This window comes from Pinus tabuliformis, chromosome 6 (genome assembly GCF_031772625.1).
Source record: "Pinus tabuliformis cultivar Carrire ecotype Pingquan chromosome 6, CPIR1, whole genome shotgun sequence".
NCBI lineage: Eukaryota > Viridiplantae > Streptophyta > Pinopsida > Pinales > Pinaceae > Pinus > Pinus tabuliformis.
In genome coordinates this window covers 1,869,033,571-1,869,056,758 of record NC_142292.1, presented here as the reverse complement: position 1 = coordinate 1,869,056,758, position 23,188 = coordinate 1,869,033,571, and positions in this window count along the sequence as shown.

Below are 23,188 nucleotides of genomic sequence, written 5' to 3'. Positions count from 1 at the left end.
AACCAAGCTTCTCTTTACTTGTATTTGTATGCTTTACTTTAGTTTGTAGAATAATTTGCTATTAGATGTATTTCTTTTAGGGTTAAGAATAGGTTTCTGATGATTTAGTTGCTTGCTTCCATTTTTACTTTCTGTAGTGGGTTAAGCAGTGATCAGAAAAGATTCAAAAGGCTAGCAGTAGTGCCTTGGCCTCTCTTCCTCCCTCTGGGACCATGATTTGAGGCAAAGACTCTCTTGCTGCCCCAAAAACACAGATTTTCCTCATTCCTAGGACTTCTCGTGTTTGCAGCTCTCTAGTAGATTGATAGTCCAATTTTACTTTGCTTTAGATTTTACTCATCATGTTCACTTCCTGATTTGCAATAGTCCTTTTACATGCTTTCCTTCCTTACAAAATTTCCCAGAATTTCCTTCTATGCATCATAGTTTAGGCCATTTCAATGCAAAACTATATTTTTCCTAGTATGCACTCATTTCATTTGTTGCTTGATTTTCTTGGTTGATTGTCAGTTTCTATGCAGCATATCTCTTCCAGAAGTAGGCTAGCTTACCAGAAATCACACCCTCCAACTTATCCATGCCCTATAGGTCTCCCAAACCTCACCTCAATTCTGCCTTAGTTTCCTTCAGTTTCCATAGAACTTCCTCTCTCCTTGAGCGAACTCAATCATATTTCTCTCTCTTGGTGACTCATGGTAGACCTTAGGATCCCTAACACCTCATTCCAACCTTCATCCACCTTTTTCACCCACTCTCACACCCTCAAAACAACGGAAATTGCTCTCGGCCTCCTCTTGTAGGCCTCCTGTAGTTTCCCTGTTTTCCTCCTATAGATTTCCTGTGTCCTCCTGTAGTTTTTCCTGTAGACTTTATTTTGAAGGCCGAGTGTGTAAAAGCCTCCAGAAGGCCACCTAAGACCTCCTAGGACCCATCCACACCATCCTACATCCTCCCAAGCTCCAAAACCACTCTCCAACGCCACTTGTTCATTGCCACACTCACACACAATAAATTAGATGCATGTGAAATTCACATAAAAACACATAAAAATCCAAAAATTTGTTTTTTGCTTATTTACTTCCAGAAATAGCATGGTTAGATATCGTTTACTTCCTTGAGTAGGTAATGGCATTTCTTTCATGGTTTTCATATTGTTTTTTTGGAAAAAGTAGAATTAGCTTGTTAAGTAGGCTTTACTAGGTTTTGTTTTACATTCCAGTCTTTCTCCTTTTTGCAAATAGAATAGCCTCTATAGAGTAATCTTTCTTTCCTTTCATCACACATAGAGCTTCTTTTGAAATCTATAGAAGTTGGCTTGAGCTCCTAGTGATCTCGCATTAGCTGACCAAGTGACAACCTGCAGTGAGAACTAGTACTTGTGCATACAACACCGATGCTTCCAAGTTTGTTACAAACTACCGGGTTGATAAGAGTTAAGTTGAAACCCCAGGAGTTGCAGCATTCTTGCTGCGATAATGGCGCTCACCACTTTTTGGTGCCATTGCCGGGGAAGTGTCAGAGTATTATGTGATTACTACTTTCTTCTATTTCCTATTGCAACATTCTGCTAATAGTTTATTTCAACGAAAGTAGAATAGTCATTTATTTTCTTTCAGTTCTGCATTTCCTTGCTTTCCTTTTCAATTCTTCAAATTTCCATTTAGCAAGTTCATTTCAGCTAGTTGCAATTTGTTTTGTTCAATCACAATTTTAGTTTCTGCAGGTACTATTAGTGTGGGGAAAAAGAAACAAAAAACCAACAAAAAATATTTCCTTTCATGCCTCGTAGGAATAGAGATAACTCAGGAAATTTTTTTCCCAACACCCCCACTGATTCACATAGCCAACCTTCTCTCTTCTTTGGTGGCTACGATCAAGAAGAACCCTTAGGTGAACAACCAGACATATTCGAAGAACCTATATGGGAAGAAGAAGAAGAAAACATTCCTTTGGAGGGAATGGCTGAAAACTGAAATTCTATGGGAAATGAAGAAAGAATAGAGGGTACCTTTCCCATTCGGGAGACCAATGGGGACACCAAAATGAAAAATATAAGTCTGTTAGCCCTACCTCACTTCCATGGTCTGACTACAGAAGCTCCTGACACATTCTTGTTTGAGTTTGTTGTCATCTATCGAACTTATGACTATGCAGAAGATGAGCAAAAGTTGAAACTGTTCCCTTCTACTCTCAAGAATGCAATGTTGCACTGGTTCATGGGATGACCTGGAAATAGCATAAGAACTTGGGCTAAAATGCAGCAATCCTTTAAAAAAAGGTATCGAGACTATTGTAGGTCAAAAGATACTAAAGAATAAATCTTTCGAATGACCATGGGAAGTGATGAGTCCTTGGAAGACTATGAAGAGAGGTTCCATCTCAATTACAAAAGGGCCGAGTAAACACTTGACCCTGAGTCTCTGAAGCTGGTCCTGCTAAGGGGAATCCGGGAAGACCTTTTAGACACCCTCCATCTACTGGCTAGGGGAGACATCTATCAACTATCTTATGAGGACATAAAGACTATTTTTAGAAACCATTCTAGAGCAGCCATAAAGAAAGGTAGGGGGAGTCAACCCAAAGCCAGTACCTCTTCTTCCAATTCATCCATTAAAGGTGAAATTGGAAGCATGTTGGAAGATTTCAAGAGTGAGATGCTACAGACTTTTTCCATGCAAATGGATACCTTACATATCAAAAGAAAACAAGAGGAAGCAGAGAGGGCTTTGGCCATTTTTTTCCCTAGATGCACCAGGAGGCATCCTAGGAATGAATGCCTATTGAACTCTATAGAGGTCTGTTTAGTCTGTGAAGAAAATCATTCTACAAATAAGTGCCCTTCCTTGCCTGGAGTCAAATATGTATACCAAGGGTCTGAAGGAGGTACTGAATAGATCTATTACATAAACCAAAGGAGGTCGCCTGGACCTAGACCATACCAGCAGGGGATGCAAGGGACATCTCAAGCATACTACCACCCCAACCAAGTCACCTCCATACCTTCTTGGACCCCCCCTACTCATCCTTCCTGGTCCACGCCTCCTCCTTGGTCCTTCACATCTCAATATCATGGCCAACCAGCTACTCATTCATTTCAACCCTATGCTCAGCCCAGCCTTAGTGGAATGCATCTCATCAGGGGTGGAGGCCCCAATATAATTATATTCCCACTCTTCTACCTCCACCACCTGCCCAACCACAACCGTTACCTTCTGCTCCACCAAGGAAACCCCAAATGCCTGCCCAGAAAGTGTATAGTGGGGAACCATCATGCCCAACTTATGATATGGAGATTCAAGAAATTAACTTGTGATCTGGGAAAGTTCTCCCAGATAGCCAGCCTCCACCCAGGGAGGTTGAGGAAGATAAAGGGGAAAGTGAACCTAAAGAAAATCCACCCTTTCCTGAGAGACTATCCATGACAATCTAGCCTACCCCAGAAGAGACTGAACTCCTAGGAGAATTGAAAGATTTATGTGTGAAGATACCACTTCTCCAAGCCATAAAAGTTGTGCCTATCTATAATAGTTTGATCAAAGAGAAGTGCTTTAGGCATCCAGGAAGGCACAAGAGAGATGCCCCAACCATCAATGTTATATGACAACTGTCCAACATGATGTTGGGGCAGATAATTTGTCCAAAGTATCTAGACCCTGGAAGCCCAATATTTGATGTCTACATCAATGGCACAATGGTTCCACATACCTTGATTGATCTGAGAGCTGCCATTAATGTGATGACAAATGACACAATGCTCAAACTTAACCTCCAGGGCTCCTTGAGGAGGACCACGACAGTGTTGCAACTAGTAGACCACTCCACAGTGACCCCTAAGGGGATTGTGGAAGATGTGATGGTCTCCATTGATTCTTGGGAGTACCCTGCCGATTTCTTAGTTCTCTAGCCAAACGCAAAGTTCACTGGGTATCCTATCATTCTAGGAAGACCCTGGTTGGCTACAGTCGATGCCTACATCAGCTTCCGAGCTGGGAACATGACCATAAAGAATGGGCACATGTCCAAGCAGTTAACCCTATATCCTCCTGCCCAAAATTTGCTAGAACATGATCTACCTCTCTAGTTGGAGGAGGAGGATGAGGATGAAGTTTATTCTGCACCACTTTGTACATTAGAAATTGCCATGGGGGGGAACTGCAAGATGAGGATGATATGATTGAAAATTTGATTCAAAATCCACCTCCCAATGTATCACCATTAGAAGACATAGTAAGAGAAACCCAAAACAACCCATTAACTGATCTCTATGTGGCCAACTTCACTTCTCTCCGTGTTAAAAATATAGAATTCGGCCGAGAAAGAACATTGAAAATCAATCCATCCCTATGTACTTCTTAGGAGAAAGAGCTATGCAACATAGTGAGAAAAAATCTAGATGCCTTCGCATGGAATTATAAGGATATGAAGGGAGTGCACCCTTCAATTTGTACTCATCATATATACATCAAGGAAGATTTCAAGCCAGTAAGGTAGCCTCAAAGGAGGATGAACCCAGCACTCAAAGATATTGTTAAGGAAGAACTGCAGAAATTGCTTGATGCGGGATTCATCTATCCCATCTCTGATAGGGAATGGGTCTCTCCTTTGGTGCTAGTGCCAAAGAAAAATGGTAAGTGGAGAATCTGTTTCGACTATCGGGAATTGAAAAAGGAAACTAAAAAGGAACATTTTCCTTTACCTTTCATAGATCAAGTGTTAGACGGTCTCACAGGGAAAAAGTTTTCCTCCTTCCTAGATGGGTTTAGCGGGTACAATCAGATTCAAATCAGCCCGGAATACCAAGATAAGACCACTTTCACTTGTCCTTGGGGTACCTTTGCATATCGAGTCCTTCCTTTTGGTTTGTGCAATGCTCCAGCCACTTTCCAAAGAGCAGTATTGAGTATATTTTTCTGAACTGGTTCATGACGCAGTGGAAATATACATGGATGATTTTACTCCTTATGGCTCTGACTTTCAGGAAGCTTTATCTAACCTAGGAAAAGTTCTAGATAAGTGTATTGAGATGAACCTGTCCCTCAGTCCAGAAAAATGTGAATTTTTGATGACTGAAGGGACCGTGCTAGGTCATGCAATATCTCAACAAGGACTACAGGTGGACCCCAACAAAATTGTCATCATCGAAAGGGTCCCACCTCCTCAAAAGGTGAGAGATGTCAGAAGTTTCCTAGGCTTAGCTGGATATTACAGGAGATTCATTAAAGACTTCAGCAAGTTAGCCTATCCTTTGTTTGGCCTCCTAGGCAAAGATGTTGAGTTCATATGGTCAAAAAACTGTCAAGAAGCCCTAGATACCTTGAAGAGCAAGCTAGTGACTGCCCAAATTCTCAGAGGCCCAAACTAGGCCCTACCCTTTCACATTCATACAGATGCCTAGAACAAAGCAAAAGGAGCAGGCTTAGGAAAAATTGATGAAAATTTACCTTATGCCATATACTTTATAAGTAAAAACTTGTCAAGGGCAGAGTTAAACTATACAGTGACCGAGAAGGAACTCCTAGCTGTCGTGCATTCCTTAAACAAATTTAGACATTATATCATAGGCTATCAAACCTTTAAGCACACTGATCATGCTGCAATTAGATATTCAATGAAGAAACCAGAAGTAAATGCTTGCATTATTAGATGGTTGCTTTTACTGCAGCAGTTTGATATGACCATTATTGATAAGCCTGGTAAAGAAAATGTTATTGCTGACTTTTTGTCTAGAGTAAATTTGCCTGCAGGTGGTGAAGGAATGGTGGATGACCAAATGCCAGATGAACACCTATTTTCTATATTAGTACTCTCTCCATGGTTTTTTTAAATAGCAAATGACTTGGTTTCAGCACAGTTCCCACCACACCTATCCTCAAAAGAGAAGAGCAAGATAGTAAGGAAAAGCACCCCTTTCACCTGGATTGGAGGCAATCTCTTCAAACTTGGCCCAGATTAGATCTTGAGAAGATGTGTCAGGGAGGAGGAAGTCTTTGACATCCTCCTGACCTATCATGATGGGCCTTATGGAGGTCAGTTTGCAGCAAAAAGAACCGCCTTCAAGATATTGCAAGCAGGCTACTACTAGCCCACTCTTCAGCAGCATGTGAGGAGATACACGAGCCAGTGTGATCGGTGTCAAAGGATGGGGAAACCCACTCCAAAGGATGAAATGCCCATGCAACCTCAAGTGACCTTTGAGCCATTTGAGAAATTCGGAACAGAATTCGTGGGGCCTATCAACCCCCCTTCAAAGCAGAAGTAGTACATCATTGCGTGCACTGACTACTTGACAAAGTGGGCAGAGACAAAAGAAATAAAAGCAGTGATAGAGGAAAAAGTAGATGAGTTTTTGAGAAAAAAAACATTCTACAAGTTCGGGTATCTGAGAGAGTTAGTCATAGACCAAGGTAGTCAGTTCACTTCCAGCCTGATTGAAGACCTGCTCACACATCATAAGATCAAGCACAGGACTTCCACCCCTTACCATCCACAAGCCAATGGGCAAGTGGAGATCACTAATAGAGCATTGGAAGGGACCCTAACCAAGGTAGTGAGGAGTAGCAGAAAATACTGGGTGGACAGATTAGTTGAGGCCACTTGGGCCTACAACACAACATGGAAGACCACCACTAGGTTCACACCCTATGAACTGGTCTATGGGAAGAAGGCTTTCCTGTCAATAGAGTTTGAATTCAATACCCTAAGGATGGCAGCTCAGCTGGACCTATACCTCAGCCATGCACAAAAGGAGAGATTCCTTCAGCTCAATGGATTGGATGAACACAGATTGCAAACACTTCTCCATACAGAGGTAGTTCAGCTTCAGAGAAAGATATGGCATGACAGAAATATTAGGGAGAAGCAATTCCAAGAGGGAGATTGGGCACTACTCTATGATTCAAGATACAAGTATTTCAAAGGCAAGCTGAGGACAAGATGGATGGGACACTGCACTATGGAGAAATGCAATGACAATGGTTCAGTTCTGATCAAAACCATTGTTGATGAAGCCATCCCCATGCTTGTTAATGGGCATCGGTTAAAATTCTACAAGAAACCCCTCTCCAAGCGAGAGTTTATTGAAGATTTGAATAAAACAGTGATGGTAGTGGAGCATGTCTTAGCTTCCACTTCACCACTCACTAAAGAAAAAATAAAAATAAGGACTCAAGTGAAAACCTCCATGAGGTGCTTGAGTCCCATCATTGGGTTGAAAACCTCTTCTGAGGTGGCCTAGTGATGTCAAAAAAAAAAAAAAAAAGATCCTTGGGTGAAAACCTCCCTTGGAGGTGCCCAGGGCAGGAAATTATGGTGAAAACCTCTCTGAGGTGCCCTAGTTGTTTTCAAAAAAAAAAAAAGGAGAAAGAAAAATGATTTTTTATTGCATTGCAAGTTTGCAGGAGGACTACAGGGAGCAGAATAAGGTGCCAAGTGAACCCTGACATTCATACCAACACCCATCTCATCTTCTCCACACCTTTCTCCATCATTTTTGGCATCTCTTTTGCCCTACTGTACCTTTTTTCTTTCAAAATTGTGTTTTCTACAAGAGGTTCCCGTAGGAATGACAGAGAGCCAAAAGTGTCTGCAGGAGGCAGTTTGAGGGACAAAAACAGCTTCATGGGGAACCTGTTATCCCTCTTACCACCTTCAAGCCTCCTTACCATCATTTCCAAGCCTACATCACACTCCAAGCATCATTATTTTTTTCCTTTCCAAGAAAAAAATACAGAAAAATAGTTTTTCAATTTTGAAAAAAAAAAAAGACAAAAAAAAGGAAAAGAAAACAATAACCTTGCCTGAGTCTTACCTACTATCCCTTCATCACTCATTACACCTCTAGCATTATTCTCGAGCTACAAGCATAGGGAAAAGCTGAAGTTTCCACGGGAGAAGCAGCTACAGGAGCTCCTATAGGAATTCCTGTAGCAGCTGATCCCATAGAAGTCCAACACCAACAGCAAAGGAGTGCACATCTATAGGTTGAAAAGGCCCATGCAGCTCAGCTCTAGCAAAAGAGGAACCTGAAAAATCATAACACACAAATCAGTAAGAAGAGACAACATGCATGAAGAGAAATGAAGGCATGCAGCAGAGAAAGCCACAACACCTCATAGGAAATACACTCGGATCATAGGTAAGTAACTAAATCACTCCTCTATTTGCATTTGTGTAATTAGAAATAATACAAAGGCAACGAGATGGTTGAAATCAAAAGGTGGCCAGTTAACTTGGCCACCTTCATTTAGTTGACTCCACTCAACCAAGATGTCACCTACACGTGCGCACAGTCAACTCAAGCATAAGATGCCAAGGATAGGTAGTGGGAGGAAGAGTTAACTCTGATGCAATAATGAGGGATGATTACGAGGAAGGGCCATGATGACCAAGCAGGTGGGGACCAACAGTCCTAATTTTGGCAACGTACACCTTGCCATCTCAGCACTCATAACCAAAAATATCCATAAGAGGTAATGAGCACTCCTCCCCACGCATTATCACCACCTTTTCTTCATTTTCTCCTTGTAACTCAGCCACACATCAGTCTTCTTGTGCCCCCACAACCTCATAACCACCATCCTCCATCGATTTCCTCCATATTCTTGCTCTTGGCATTTTCTACAGGAGCACCTACATGAAATCTACAGGAGCACCTACAGGAAATCTACAGGAGGGACAACGGGCTTCTACAGGAGGGGCGGTGAGTCATTTTGAAGGGATAAAACATGATTCTTGGCATGAATTGTAGTCTAAAGAGGTAGGGTTTATAAATTCCTTCTGATTATATTTCAAAATGTGAAAGAGTGGTCTCAGATTGAAGATAAAACGAGTCTTTAAGAAGGAAGAAAATACATAAAAAAATTCTTTTTGTTTAAAAAAAACACATTCTCCTCTTTTCTTCTATTTTACTCAAAATTCGTTGTCTCCACCTCAATATTTGTTTTTTCTGAAGAAGTACAGGTAGTATGACAGGGGAGTTTATGAGAAAACATCCTACTAATTCCACTAGACTCCATGCACATCCTCAAGTGGTGGAAATATTCACAAGGGTAAACTGGATGAATTTCTTTGAGAAGTTTAGACGGTTTGATGATGAAATTGCCCATGAATTTGCTCTCTCTCTAGTCCCTCACACAAGAACTCATGCTAATGTAACCATCAGAGGCCTCTCCATCGATACAACCCCTAAATTCATCAGTAGGGTCATTACCCTTCCTCTTGGGCTGCCCTGGAGTAAAGATGAGAAACCAATTGGCCGGGCTGCCAAGAAGAAATTTTTCCAAGATAATGAAACCCCTGTGGAAGAAAAAAGTGGAATTAGGAGGGCTATCATACCATATCCTTGGGATGAGGTTAGCTACCAAATAATCAAATACATTTCTTATGAGGGGAGGTACAACATTGTTTATGGATATCATTTTAGAATCCTCCAAGAATTGAGATATGGCATCGATATCCCAACACGTCAAAAGCTCAGTATCCCTTACTTTCTCTTTTAGCCCCTCATTGATGTTGGGTCGTTAATATTGGTGGGCTCCAGTATTGTAGCAATAATGCTACAACTCCTGGAGCTTCCTATCTCTAATTTTATCAACCCGGTAGTTCGTACAAACTTGGAAGCGACGGTGCTGTATGCACAAGTACTAGCTCTTGTTGCAGCTGTTACTTGGTCAGCTGGCACAAGTCCGCTAGGGCTCAAGCCAACTTCTATATGTTCTCAGAAGAAGCTTTATGAGTGATGGACGAAAGATAACTCAAAGGAGGCTAATCTATTTGCAGAAAGAAATTGAAAGCCAACAAAGCATGAAAACCCTAGTAAACCCTAATTTGACTAGCTAGGCCCTTACAATGCAAAACTGTGAATGAAACTTCTACCAATGATGCCATTACTTGCAGTGAGCTGAAATACATGCATCTAAGCTACTTGCATCTGAAAAGACATGTTTTTGTATTTTTTCATTAAGTGGTTTGATTTATTGTGATGATGCTTTTGATTAGGGTTTGACTGTGCATGAGCAGTTCGAATGGAAGGAAAGCATGGGCAAGGTCAGGGGGGGCTAGGAGAGGCCCTAGAGGATCTCTAGCATCAGTCCACAGAAGTCTACCACATTCGGATGCTCAGCAACCGAGTTTGCAGGCTTCTACAGGAAGTCTGCAGGGGATCCTACAGGAAACTCAGGGGTTCTACAAGAAGTCTGTGAAATTCTACAGGATGTTCGACCGTGGGAGTTTTGGGAGATGGTGAAGTGATGGAGTCGTATGGGAGGATAGGTGAGATGGAGATGGAACTGGTGATGGCTCAGGAGCAGAGAAGTCAGATGGAGAAAGAGTGCATGCAGTGGGTTGATGGCTGGAAGGATGGGATCAACGAAAGGTTAAGTGAATGGAGCTACGTGAGTAATGGAAGAGCTGGAAGGTAAACGAGCTGAAAAGAGGTCGGTTGAGTGGCTTTAGGTGTGGTTGGCAAGAAGAGGAAGGTAATGGAATGGTGTGGAGCAGTGTAGATGAAACAAATTGTCTTTGAATGTCACCAAAAATGAGAACTCTTTAACCTACGTTAACTATGCTATTTTGAACCAATGAACAACAGTGCAATTTGTGAAAGAAACTCGTGCATGGAAGTGGAATGAAGAAGTAATGATCAAGACCAAAGTGCATTGATGGATCTACGACTAAAGTAACTGTTGCAGCTTGCATGGACGTGAAAAGAACTGCGTTTGGTTTTGGTGGTTGGTTCAGACTACACCCCAATCCCTAACAGAGATGGCAGTGATCTCTAACAACCTTTTTCTGGAGCTCCTGTGTATTACAAACCTCCTATCGAATCTAAACAACTGAAAGAAAAGTAACCATAAGCTAATCCTACTCAATCACACAAAAAAACTAAATCAGCAGACTGTAAATTCGAATTGCATGTCAAAGTAAAGAAACAAAGTGCTGGAACGAAAGGCAAAGAACACTACAAAATAGAGGAGGTCTATTGCTCTCAGGTTGGGCCCTAACCTGAGAGCTATAGCTCCCTTAAAAACTCAGAATTAGATCCAAATCTGCTTGCCTTTATTCATAATCAAAAGTCTAATGTCATGCCAAAACTGGCTTACAAAACAACAAAAACCGAGCTGTAACTCGTGCTCAGAGATTACAATAGTAATTCCAAAAGTCAAAAGGCTTCTATCAAAGGCTACGGCCTTAGTATTTATGCAAAATGATAATCCAACAGGTTTCCTTGATTTGTGGAGCTCGGCTGTCCAACTGAAGGTTAAACCGCTGATCCTGTAGAACAGTTGTAACTGTTGTTCCTGTAGAACGGTTGGCTGCCTCTAAGCTCGGTGGGGAGATTGGTTGGAGCTCGGAGCTATGGTGGGAATCACGAGGAAGGTCCCCAAGACTGTGGACATCCTCTCCTAAAAACCAGCAGTGCCACCTTACTGTCTCCTTGTCTCCTTTTTCGTGGTCTTTGCTCCCTTTTAATGCCAAAAACCTGAAATCATCATGTATTAGTCACGTAGATAGAATGCCTACCCTTCTTCCTACAAACAACATGAATAAACCAAGAAATGAATGCATAAGCAATAAAAGATGAATGGTTTGAGCAAAGCAAGTAGGCCAAATGAGCCCAAATTGTACCAAAAATTGGGGCTCATCATCACCCCCCAGCTAAACTATTTGCTCATCCTTGAGCAACTTAGTCCAAATCTTCATCCTTCATTGCTTTCACTGCTTCCCTCACATCCCAAGGCTCTGTGGTAGTGTCCTCTTTGCTGATATGAAACCCTACTTTTCTGTTCACCTCTTCCCATTGTTCACTGTCATCCTCCTCTGTATTGCCTTCAGTCAACCCTAGCAGTAGTGGTGGGCTGAGTTTAAGGCCAATCCAGCTGGCATGGAGGCTTTGCATGGATTTCTTGTAAAGGTCTACCCTTGCGAAAGCTTCTCTCATCCGAATTGGGGTATGGTATTCTCGGATTTTCAAACTGTGTGCCAAGGTATTCCATCTGCGTGCACATGCTTGGGCAGCACTTTCTCCCAACAATCTTTCCATATCCTCAAAATGGGCTATGGCTTGGGCTTGTTTGTCCATAAATCTCAAAGAAGCTGTGGGATCAGTAGACAAATGTTGGTGGGCTGAGATGAGTGCCATCGGATCCTCTGGTTCTGCTCGAATGAACAAAGGCTCGCTCACTTCTCGGTTCATGACCGATTTTGCTTCAGCTGCTCTTTGATCCTCATGGTTCAACCACGAAGCGAAAGCCATCAATTGCATATCACCCAAGGCAATATTGGGATCCCATGAGACTTCATTAGGCAAAGCCAAATTGTGGAGGTAGAACTCTGCTAATTTGGCTCTGTCTTCTGACGAACTAGTATTGCACAATTCAAAAAGTTGTTGTGGGTTTTGGATATGTGAAATACCTCTTTGTGCCAAGGTATTTATTTGGAACTGCAGCCATTGATCTTTCAAGTACAAACCATAGGTTTTTGCAGGTGGTCTGCATTGTATTGCCTCCATGGCCCAACTGGCCATGCAGGCCAATTGTGCTTCCTTTTGTTGCAGCTGTTCTTTTAGAGCTTGCACTTCAATTTTTGTTTGTTGTTCTGCTTCCTGTAGAAGTGTCATTGTCTCTTCAAGACCGGTGGTCAACTCCTTTTTTCTTTGTTGTTCTTTTGTGATGTCTTTGGAGGATGTTCCTGCCCCTGCCCTTAGTTCCTGTAGCTGCAATCTCAGCTTCTGATTTTCTTCCTGTAGAAGCACACGTTGGAAATTAGCCACATGTTTAGCCATGGTGAATTCACTCCTGACCTCCTTGAGTTGCTCTTGTAAAGGGCCTATGTCCGCCACACCCTTTGATTTGGTGATCTGCATCCATGTGTGGGAACGGACTCTTTCTTCCTCTAGTGCAAAAAATAGAGGCACAGTAAATTTCTGCGGTATGATTTTGCCCGCCTCTAAAAAGGTGTAGTATGAACTTAGATTAGGCGAAGGGCTAGGTTCTGGTATATGTTCCCTTTCTATCTCTTCAGGCGGTTCTACCTCACCCTCCCTTGGTGGTGATGAGGGTCCTTCTCCTTCCCTCTTTTCCGTTTCCTGTAGCCGGGCCAGAGTGTCCTGTAGAACATTTTCAGCTTCCTGTAGCCGAGTTTTTTCAGTCAACAGGTCTAACCTTTCTTGCCACGTATTTTTCTTTGGACTCCCCTTCTCGTAGGTGACTGTGATCCTGGAGGGTGACTTTTCCTTGGGAGAAGCAGGTGTATCTTCGATGACAATCGGGCTGCTGGACTGAGTCTGTGGCTTGCCTGTCTTTATCCTAACGCTTCTTCGAGCTTTAAAGTATAGAGGGGTCTCCCTCTTCCTCTTTTCTTTTGGCTTAGGTGGCATGCTGAGGCCAGCTAATACAGCTGCTGCCTCCCGTGCCAGAATATCCACCTTCTTCTCTTTGGGTTTCACCTTTTCGGGGCTTCCTGTAGAAGCCCCTGTTTTGGTAATTTCTGGGCTTCCTGTAGAAGACCCTCTTGCCAATTTCGGGCTTCCTGTAGAAGCCTGCTTCTTTGTTTTCGGGCTTCCTGTAGAAGCCTGTTTCTGCTTCCCTCTAGGTACAGGTGTCACCACCTTTTCTTGCTCTGCTACCTGGGTCTTGCTTTTTGGTTTGGTTGCAGGTGCTGATGAGGTACTTGTGCTGATGTGGACCATCTCCACTTTGTCCTTTCTGCTCTGCAACCTCTTCTCCCTTGCTGACAAGATAGGTGTGCCACCTTTTTCTTTGTCATACTTTTCCTCATGCTTCTTCTTTTGTTCTTTCTTCTGCACTATGGTCGGGGTCTTCTGGCCTTTTCCTCTCTTTTTCTCGGCCACTGCTTCTTGTTCCTCACTGCTGGAGGACCCCGTTTCTTCGATCAACATTTTAATGTCTCCATCTCTTGTCAAATTCCGGAAGGATTCCCATGAGAGGGGAACCTTATATGAATGCAGCGCATCCTCCACAAGAAGCTTTATCAGCCCATGGTGGGCTATCTGATCCGGTATGCCATCCTTTAGCTTGATAGCACACTCCATTAGAGACTGCAATAGGAAATAAGGGATGCTCAGTTTTTGTTCTACAGGAAGATCAATCTGGTGCCTTAATTCAGTGAGCAACCGAAAGTGATATGCATACACGATGCTAAAACGGCCTTCACAAGTTATATATTTCATGATTTGCAAACTGACTTCATTCCATGGTGGCAACAGACTCGTTCTTCGCACCCCATTTTTGTCCTCCGAGAATTCCTCCTCAGGTGGAAAGAATTCTTTCTTGGCCTGCTGGCTCAACTTCCATTCTTCCTTATCCCACAGCAGACCCATAGGAAGTTCTGTAATCCGACTGATATACTGTGGGGTGAGCTTGAGGCTTAGGCCCCTGAAGGTTATTGTAGCCAGTGTTTTGGATTTCGGCCTTAAAGCTTGCAGAAATTCTTCGGCCACTTCATCATCGTAACCCTGCAATTTATCACAAAAAGATATCCATTGAACCCGTGTGAAGAGTTCTACCACCTCCTGGTTTTCCCTTAACTTGGTTGAATCAGTGGGTTCCCATCTAATAAACCCACCCGGCATGATGAACACGGTTGTTTTAACTAAAGGTGGCAAATGCGAAAGAGATTTGGTCTATTGAGACAGAGCATGCACATAATCCACAAAATTCAACACAGTCTAATTACACTGACATCCTGTAGAACGACAGTATAGGCACAGCAAACAACAATTTCACGGATATCTTTATGACCAGACTATGGATGATGATCCTGCCACCTTTGAAAACTAATTGCATGAACAGTTTCAGGGTTACCTTTTTCTGCCACCCTTTTTTTACGTGGGGAACCCGCCTTCTTGTAGAACTGCGTCCCTGTAGGGACTGTGTTCCTGTAGAAACTGTGTTCCTGTAGGAGCAGTGCGCAAATTTCGGGGAGGACTGTAGTTGGCCTGCGCTCGAGGTGTGCTTCACCGGCGTTCTGGTAGCCAAAAGCTCGGCGTATCAAAGTGCAGAAGAGACCAGAATAGCCACTCGAGTTTGAAGTGGTGGTTGATAAATGCATGCGCACAATCTAGCCGATTAGATTTTGAATCGGCGCAATCCGTGGCGCGGGGGGTGAGTTGTCCCCGCCGGACCGTTGGGCGACGTCATCCATCATTCGCCTACGTATTCACTTGCTGCCGCATCCATTCCCACAGATCTGCCGCCGCCTCTTTCTGTTAAACTCATTGCTTCCGACGAGATTGTTCTCACGTGCGTGCTGCTCATTCTCTTTGTCGTGGCCGCCACCCAAACATCCAACTATACCATAAATAGCCGACGTGGCCAGTCGACTGGCCATACGGCCGCTCAACCATTCACTTTTACGCTGTGCAAACAATTCAAAGTAAAATTCATGCGATTTGATGGAAGGAAGGGTCGAGACACTTACCTGCGTGGCTGCACACGATTTTTCCAGTTTTTGGACGATGGTGAGTGGATCTACCTGCTGCATGCGAACTTACACAGACCCGGAGGCTCATGGTTACAGGCTGCCGATGATGGAGTGGATGCTTTGGTTGCATGCGCTCGCGTTTCATTGCAGATGGCGGTGCTGTGAATGGTATCCACTCTAGCAGGTTCAACTGTTACAGGATTCCCGCGGGGTGTCTCGTAACAGTTCTTCCTCCTTGGGTGCATGCTGCATGACGGAGGATCTGGCCTTTCGATCACGCTCCCAGAGCTTCTGATGCATGTGGTATGAGATCTCAGCACTTGTTTATCTTTGAAAATGGCTTTTCCGACGAGAACTCATCGATCTGCTTTGCTGGTGCAGGGAACTTGGTTGCATGTCGACAAGGATGGTGGAGCAAGGTAACAGCAATGTGCAAGGGTGCCAACAGAGGCTTGCATGCATCCAAACCGATCCTTAGTCGCTAGATCGCCTTTTAAAATGAATTCTGGGCCGTCCCAAACTTCTACAGGAAGTTTCCTGTAGAACACAGAGCTTCCTGTAGAAAGTTCGGGCTTCATGTAGAAAGTCTGCACTTTCCTGTAGAAAATCCGCGTCTTCCTGTAGAAAGACTGCATCTTCCTGTAGAAGATTCAAACCATGATAAAATTGTACATACCTTGAAAAAACATGGGTATCCTTGGAGGAGGTGCTGGTGAGGTCCCTTGTCAGCATGATAAGGACCCTTGGCTTTGAGTTGAGAGGCTTCCTCTCCTCCATAGAACATCCGCAACCTGCATGCAATTTTACCATATTTTGCTTATTGTTTTTTTCTTTTTCCTCTTTTTTCTCTTTTTTTTTGAAAGATAACAGGGGCGCCTCAAAGAGGTTTTCACCCGTGCCATCTGCCCTGAGTGCCTCAGAGAGGTTTTCACTCAAGGATCTTTTTCAAACCTTTTCCTTTTTTTTTTGAAAGACAATAGGGGCGCCTCAATGAGGTTTTCACCCCTACCACCTGCCTTGGGCGCCTCAGAGAGGTTTTCACCCAAGGATCTTTATTATTATTATTTTTTTTTAAATCCTTCAGGGTATGCCAAAAGCAGAGGCAGAACCCTTCTCTATGACCAATACAGATTTCTCCATAGTTTTGATGAACTCTTGTCTTGAGAGAGGTCTCCTGTAGATCTTCAATCGATGCCCATTGACAAGCATGGGAATGGCTTCCTCATCAATGGTTCGAATAAGGACAGATCCATTGTCATGGCATTTTTCCACTGCATATGGTCCTAGCCATCTGGTTCTCAGCTTCCCCTTGAAATCTTTGTATCTGGAGTCATACAACAAAGCCCAATCTCCCGGCTGAAATTGCTTGTCATGGAGATGTTGGTCATGCCACACCTTTCTCTGAAGTTGAACCACTTCTGAGTGAAGGAGGGCCTGCATTCGGTGCTCATCCAGGCCATTCAGCTGCAATAGCCTTTCTTGTTTTGCATGGCTGAGATCTAGGTCCAGCTGAGCTGCCATCCTCAAAGTGTTGTATTCAAACTAAATGGACAGCAAAGCTTTCTTCCCATAGACCAACTCATAAGGTGTGAAGCCGGTGGTGGTCTTCCAAGTGGTGTTGTAAGCCCATGTGGCTTCAACCAGGCGATCTGCCCAGTCCTTTCTGCTGCTGCTCACCACCTTAGTCAAGATCCCTTCTAATGCTCTATTGGCGACTTCCACCTGCCCATTTGCTTGAGGGTGATAAGGGGTGGAAGTCCTATGCTTGATCTTGTGATGAGCTAGTAGATCTTCAACCAGGTTGGAGGTGAACTGGCTCCCTTGATCGGTGACCAGCTCTCTTGGGTAACCAAACTTGTAGAAGATGTTCTCTCTTAAGAACTCGACCACCTTTTCTTCTGTTGCTGCTTTGATTGCTTTAGTTTCTGCCCACTTTGTCAAGTAGTCAGTACACACAATGATGTAAGACCTTTGCCTCGAAGGAGGGTTGATTGGACCCACAAAGTCCATGCCCCACTTCTCAAATGGCTCAAGAGTCACTTGAGGTTGGAGAGGCATCTCATCCCTTTGAGTCGGTTTCCCCATTCTTTGGCATTGGTCACACTGGCTAACATATCTTCTGACATCTTGATGAAGTGTGGGCCAATAGTAGCCTGCCTGCAGGATTTTGAAGGCAGTTCTCTTTGCTGCAAAATGTCCTCCACAAGGCCCATCATGACAAGTGAGGAGGATATCAAAGACTTCCTCCTCCCTTACACAACGCCTTAAGATCTGATCGGGGCCAAGCTTGAACAGATTGCCCCCGATCCAAGTAAATGAGGCACTTTTTCTGATGATTCTGCTCTTCTCTCTGGAAGATAGGTGCGGAGGAAACTGTGCTGAAACAAGGTAGTTTGCTATATCAGCAAACCATGGAGAGAGTACTGAAATAGCAAATAGATGTTCATCGGGCATCTGGTCATCCACCGTTCCATCCTCATCTGCAGACAAATCCAATCTAGATAAAAAGTCAGCAACAACATTTTCTCTACCTGGTTTGTCAACAATGGTCAAATCAAACTGCTGCAATAGAAGTAACCATCTAATAATACGAGCATTCACATCTGGTTTATTCATTAAATATCTGATTGCAGGATGGTCAGTATGTACAAATGTTTGATAGCCAGTAATATAATGTCGGAACTTGTTCAGTGCATGGACCACAGCCAAGAATTCTTTCTCGGTTACAGTGTAATTCAGCTCAGCTTTGGTCAAGTTTTTGCTAACAAAGTAAATGGCATATGGAAGTTTTTGCTCAACTTGTCCTAAAGCTGCACCTATGGCTTTGTTCGAGGCATCAGTGTGGATGTGGAAAGGTAGGGCCCAGTTTGGACCTCTCAAGATTGGTGCTGACACCAACTTGTCCTTTAATTCATTCAAACTCTTCTGACAATCGTCAGTCCATTTAAACTCCACATCTTTTGCCAACAGGCCAAACAATGGTGAGGCTAGCTTGCTGAAGTCTTTAATGAATCTCCGGTAATACCCTGCTAATCCTAAGAAAATCCGAACATCCCTTACCTTTTGAGGAGGTGGAACCTTCTTGATGAGAGCAATTTTGTTAGGATCCACCTGCAACCCCTGGCAAGAAATGGTATGGCCTAACACGGTCCCTTCAGTCATTAGGAATTCACATCTTTCAGGACTAAGGGACAAGTTCATCTCAATGCATTTGGTTAGGAATTTTCCCAGGTTGGACAATGCTTCCTGGAAGTTGGCCCCATAAGGAGTAAAGTCATCCATATAGATTTCTACTGCATCATGGACCAGCTCCGAGAAGATGCTCAAGACAGCTCTCTGGAAGGTAGCAGGAGCATTGCATAGCCCAAAGGGAAGGACTCGGTAGGCAAAGGTACCCCAAGGACAAGTGAAGGTGGTCTTATCTTGGTCTTCCGGGCTGATTTGGATTTGGTTGTACCCGCTAAACCCATCCAAGAAAGAGAAGAACTTCTTTCCTGCCAGTCCATCCAACACTTGATCTATGAAAGGTATAGGGAAATGGTCTTTCTTGGTAGCTTTGTTCAATTCTCGGTAGTCCACACAGATTCTCCACTTCCCATTTTTCTTGGGAACCAACACTAGAGGGGACACCTGTTGTTGGGAAAAGTATCCGATACGGAATGACCCTATCCCACTCTAAGGGTGATAGTTCCTTAGCAACAATCAAAGCAAAGCTATCTGAGATTACTTCTTTATGAGATGTAGAAGAGGGGAGAAAGAGATCCACTAACCGATGCCTTTCACTAATGATTGATCCAATCTTCTCTCTTTGCTGCTTGCCCTCAGCTCCTTGCTCTTTCACTGGCCCAGCTACACCAAGATCCTGCAAAATGGCAAGAGAGGGAAACTACAAGAAGCATACATTCATAATTGATTCAAGGATTAGAATAAATCAAATACACAAGTATAACAACACACAATTGAGACACATGCATATAGAAGAACCTCAAATGCTTTATTAATGGAAGAAGTAAGGTTCAGGAAGTGATACAACCATAAAAGGCCCAATCCAGCATCACCTTCCCAGCAGAAAGAAATCTCCTCTTCACCTCCTTCAAAGCAAATCACCCAATAGTTCTAAACTCAAACCAACAGCAATTCTTTACATTCACCAGATTCCACCCTCCCTAGACCTCATGAGAGAGATCTATATATAGGAGTTTTGGAGAAAGGATGAGTCAGCTTGAGGCTGGCATGAAGCTGACTAGTGTCCTCTCTCACTTCAGTTATTCTTCAGTTCTTGAGTCCACTTGGAGGTTCTTGCTTCCACTTGGAGATCTAGAACCTCTTACTCATCACCAGTCGAATTCCCTGATCCAAGTGTCATTTTGGAAGCTTCCTGGGCATTGACACCTTAAGGAATGACTGTGCCACATGTCCAAACTCGCCCAGCGCAGGTAGCCTTCTTTGCAGTTAACATTCAACGTAGGTAGACAGTGGAGCAGTTGACATTCAGCGCAGATGCTCAGTGGAGCAGTTGACATGATCCAGAATTGCGTTGTTTTTGAGTGTTTTCAGGTGGAGAACTTTTATTCAGTGCTGTGGTTTGCTGACCTTGTTCCTCTAGGGGTAGGAACAACATGTTTAGGGACTTTGGATCCCTTAGATTATGGACATTTCATGCTTCATGCTGATGAGGCACAAAAATGTCTATAAATGTCTATGAGGTCGTTTATCGGGTGAAATGCTTTATCAGGAGGATCCGAAGTTCATTCAATCGCTGAGAGGTGACCTGTAATAAAATACAATACAATACATTATTTTTCATACTGCTTTCATGATCTAGCTGAGGCGGGCATTCCCATGCTCAGCTTTATAAATCCATTTTGGTACATAGAACAGACGATCGTCTGATGGTAGACTGATAATTTTGGTGAAAATTATCATCCTTTGAGTAGGATGATCATCTGCTGCAATGATGTACATGCCAAATGTCTTTATATTTCCTGAATATATATCGCAGCCTGGATGGATGAAACTAGATCCGGGGTCTTCAAACTCGTTCGATCTTCACTCTAAGTACAAGTCGATCCATGTGAGAATTGCGCTGAAGTCGAACATGGAAAGACATCGCTTGATTACCGGTAAATGATGTAAACCGTTAACAAGCGCGAGAGGAATCACCGATAATGATAATGAACCTCAAGGTACGGCAGTACAATCCACGTGGTGTGAATAAAGGACTTGGCGTCGAACACCACGCAAAATCTTTCGGTCGAAGGTCATTGATGTATACCTGTTGCCGGAAGTGAGAAACTTGCCATTGAGGCATGCAAGCTTCAAAGTACTGAGGGGGTTGTTCCTAGATCAACTCCTTGGATAATGAGCTGATGTCGACAAGGAGCGATCCGTCAAAAGAGGGCCTTAATGAATCCCACATCAGTGACACGGAACGGAGCTAATGATTTTAATGGAGGTGAAAACGATCTGTGAAATATGATTCAGGGTGGCGGTCATGAAAGGATGAAAGATGATGTATGGCAGTGGATGGGACACGGTTGACTCTTTTTGAACAACATCTCTTGAACATATAACGACACTGATGCGATGGATCGGTAGCATTACCCCAAATGTGGATGGTTTGGCGAGACCATGGTGATGAGACCGGTGAATGAAACAACCCAACCCGATGTGATACGGAGGAAAAGTGTCATGTTCAAGAGTGACTTGCTACCATTAAATCTTTGAGGTTCTCCCAATTTTTCCCCAGTCATTTCTGACCAGTACCTCTTTATTTTTGTCAAGCTTGAGGAGGATAACATATGCTTGTTCTATAACCTGCCCTTCGGGCAAGCCCATCGCTATGTTTTAACGAGCCTAGCGATAGGGAAACTCGTTCTCGTCTAAAGACAAGTTTGTCGCTATTTAATCATTTTAACGAGTCTAACGACAAGGAAAACTCGATCCTTTTCATTTTTAGAGAGACTGAAAAGGTACATAAAGTTAACTCCAAAATTCCTTTTTCGTCATCTAATCCCTTAAGTCCGAAAAAGTATAAAACAATACAAAAGGGATGAGTTTTCGATAACTTTAACGAGCCGAATAAGACAAGCGCTCGACCTTTTTGTGCAATAATCCCTCAGGTCCAAAAAGATTAAAATCTAGAGGAGGGATAGCTCTTCCGGTCCTTTTAACGAGTTGGAAGGCCAAAACTCGGCAATCTTTTCATATTTTACGAGTCAGTTGAAAAGAGCTCAAAGAAGACTCGTCTTTTGAGGAACGAGTGATAAACAGGGTTAGCAACTGATTCCAGGTACAGGTTGGAATTTTCCAATCACGGCAGTGTCACAAGGATGGCTAGGTGAAATCACTCTTCGCAGCTGTTCCTCAAAATGGGTAAACAATCATATGGAGGTGAACGATCGGCCAAATGAAGGTGGAGGTGGTAGGTGTAAACATGACCAAGGCTTTTATGGCTGATAAATTTACGATCACAGTGGTTATTTACCGGGATAGGTTCATTTTTTATTTAAAAATGAGCTTAAACTCTGGAGGAAACATTGCTCACTGCTTATATTTATTTTTTAACGAGCATGAAGACCGCGTTAAAACTGCTCGGATCTTGCGTTTATTTTTTAACGAGCATGAACTTTATGCTAAAACTGCTCGAATTACCAGTCATAAGATAAGAAATGTCCCCTCAAGATTCTATTTTTTATGGAGCTTCATCTCACTAAGCTTTGCTCCGCTCCTTTCTTTATGCAAGTTCGGAAACGGCTAATCCCAAAAAACAGATAAATAACCGCTCTTTGCTTGCACTCCAAAAGGGTTGCATGCCCCTAGGTATAAAATACAATTTCAAGGCTGCCCCTCCTCCTTCCCACCTCTGTTTTTCTTTGGGTGTTCACAGCTACTTGTTGTCTTGCTAGTCCAATTTTAACAATACTTGTCTTCTCGTTAATTTTAATGGGTCTATACGATACTTGTCTTCTCGTCAGCCCTACTTTCAACAGATTTTTCGCAAGATCGCAAGAGAACAGCTACTTGCGACAAGAGAGCAGCTACTTGCGACAAGAGAAGAACACTACTCAAAGACAAAACATTTGTGTTATTGAGGGAGGCTTACCTCTTTCTGGTTACCCAAATATTGTCTCGTTAATCTTTCAAACAAAACATTTCCTCGGCAATGTCTACCGAAATAGACAAGGGTGAATGACTGGTGCCAGACACGTAACTTTGACAAAAGAATCCTATTCTAGAACAACCCCTCTTCCATCCACGGATGGGGTATGGACTAGTCATATTCTCTCGCGGAAATTCTACCTTATACCCAAGGTTTTCTCTGCCCGAAGCAGACCAGGATGCATGCCCCCTGGGTTCCAGTCCCATCTTTCCAAATCACTCGCACTCATCGGGAAGAAGGACTGGTGGTGGAGACATTTCTTGATTGAATAGACCATTCAGGGTTGGTATGTGACTATTTGCGATGCGTGATCCCGGAAATGAAAGTTGGTCTACGAGCTTGATCATTCTTCCTTCGTGTGGAAAACACATTACTCTAAAGAGTGAGGAGACTATTGCTCCCATGCAATATATATAGTCTCATCCAAGGAGTAGGTTATAATCCAAGGGTCCTTGAACGACCATCACGTTCATTTGAATGGTCTTCCCTTTCAATGTTACAGGCACATTGGGGAGGATCCCTAATGGTCGACTGGTTCCTTTATCGAAACCTGAGAGATTTCTTATCTCAGGAAAAAGCACCGGG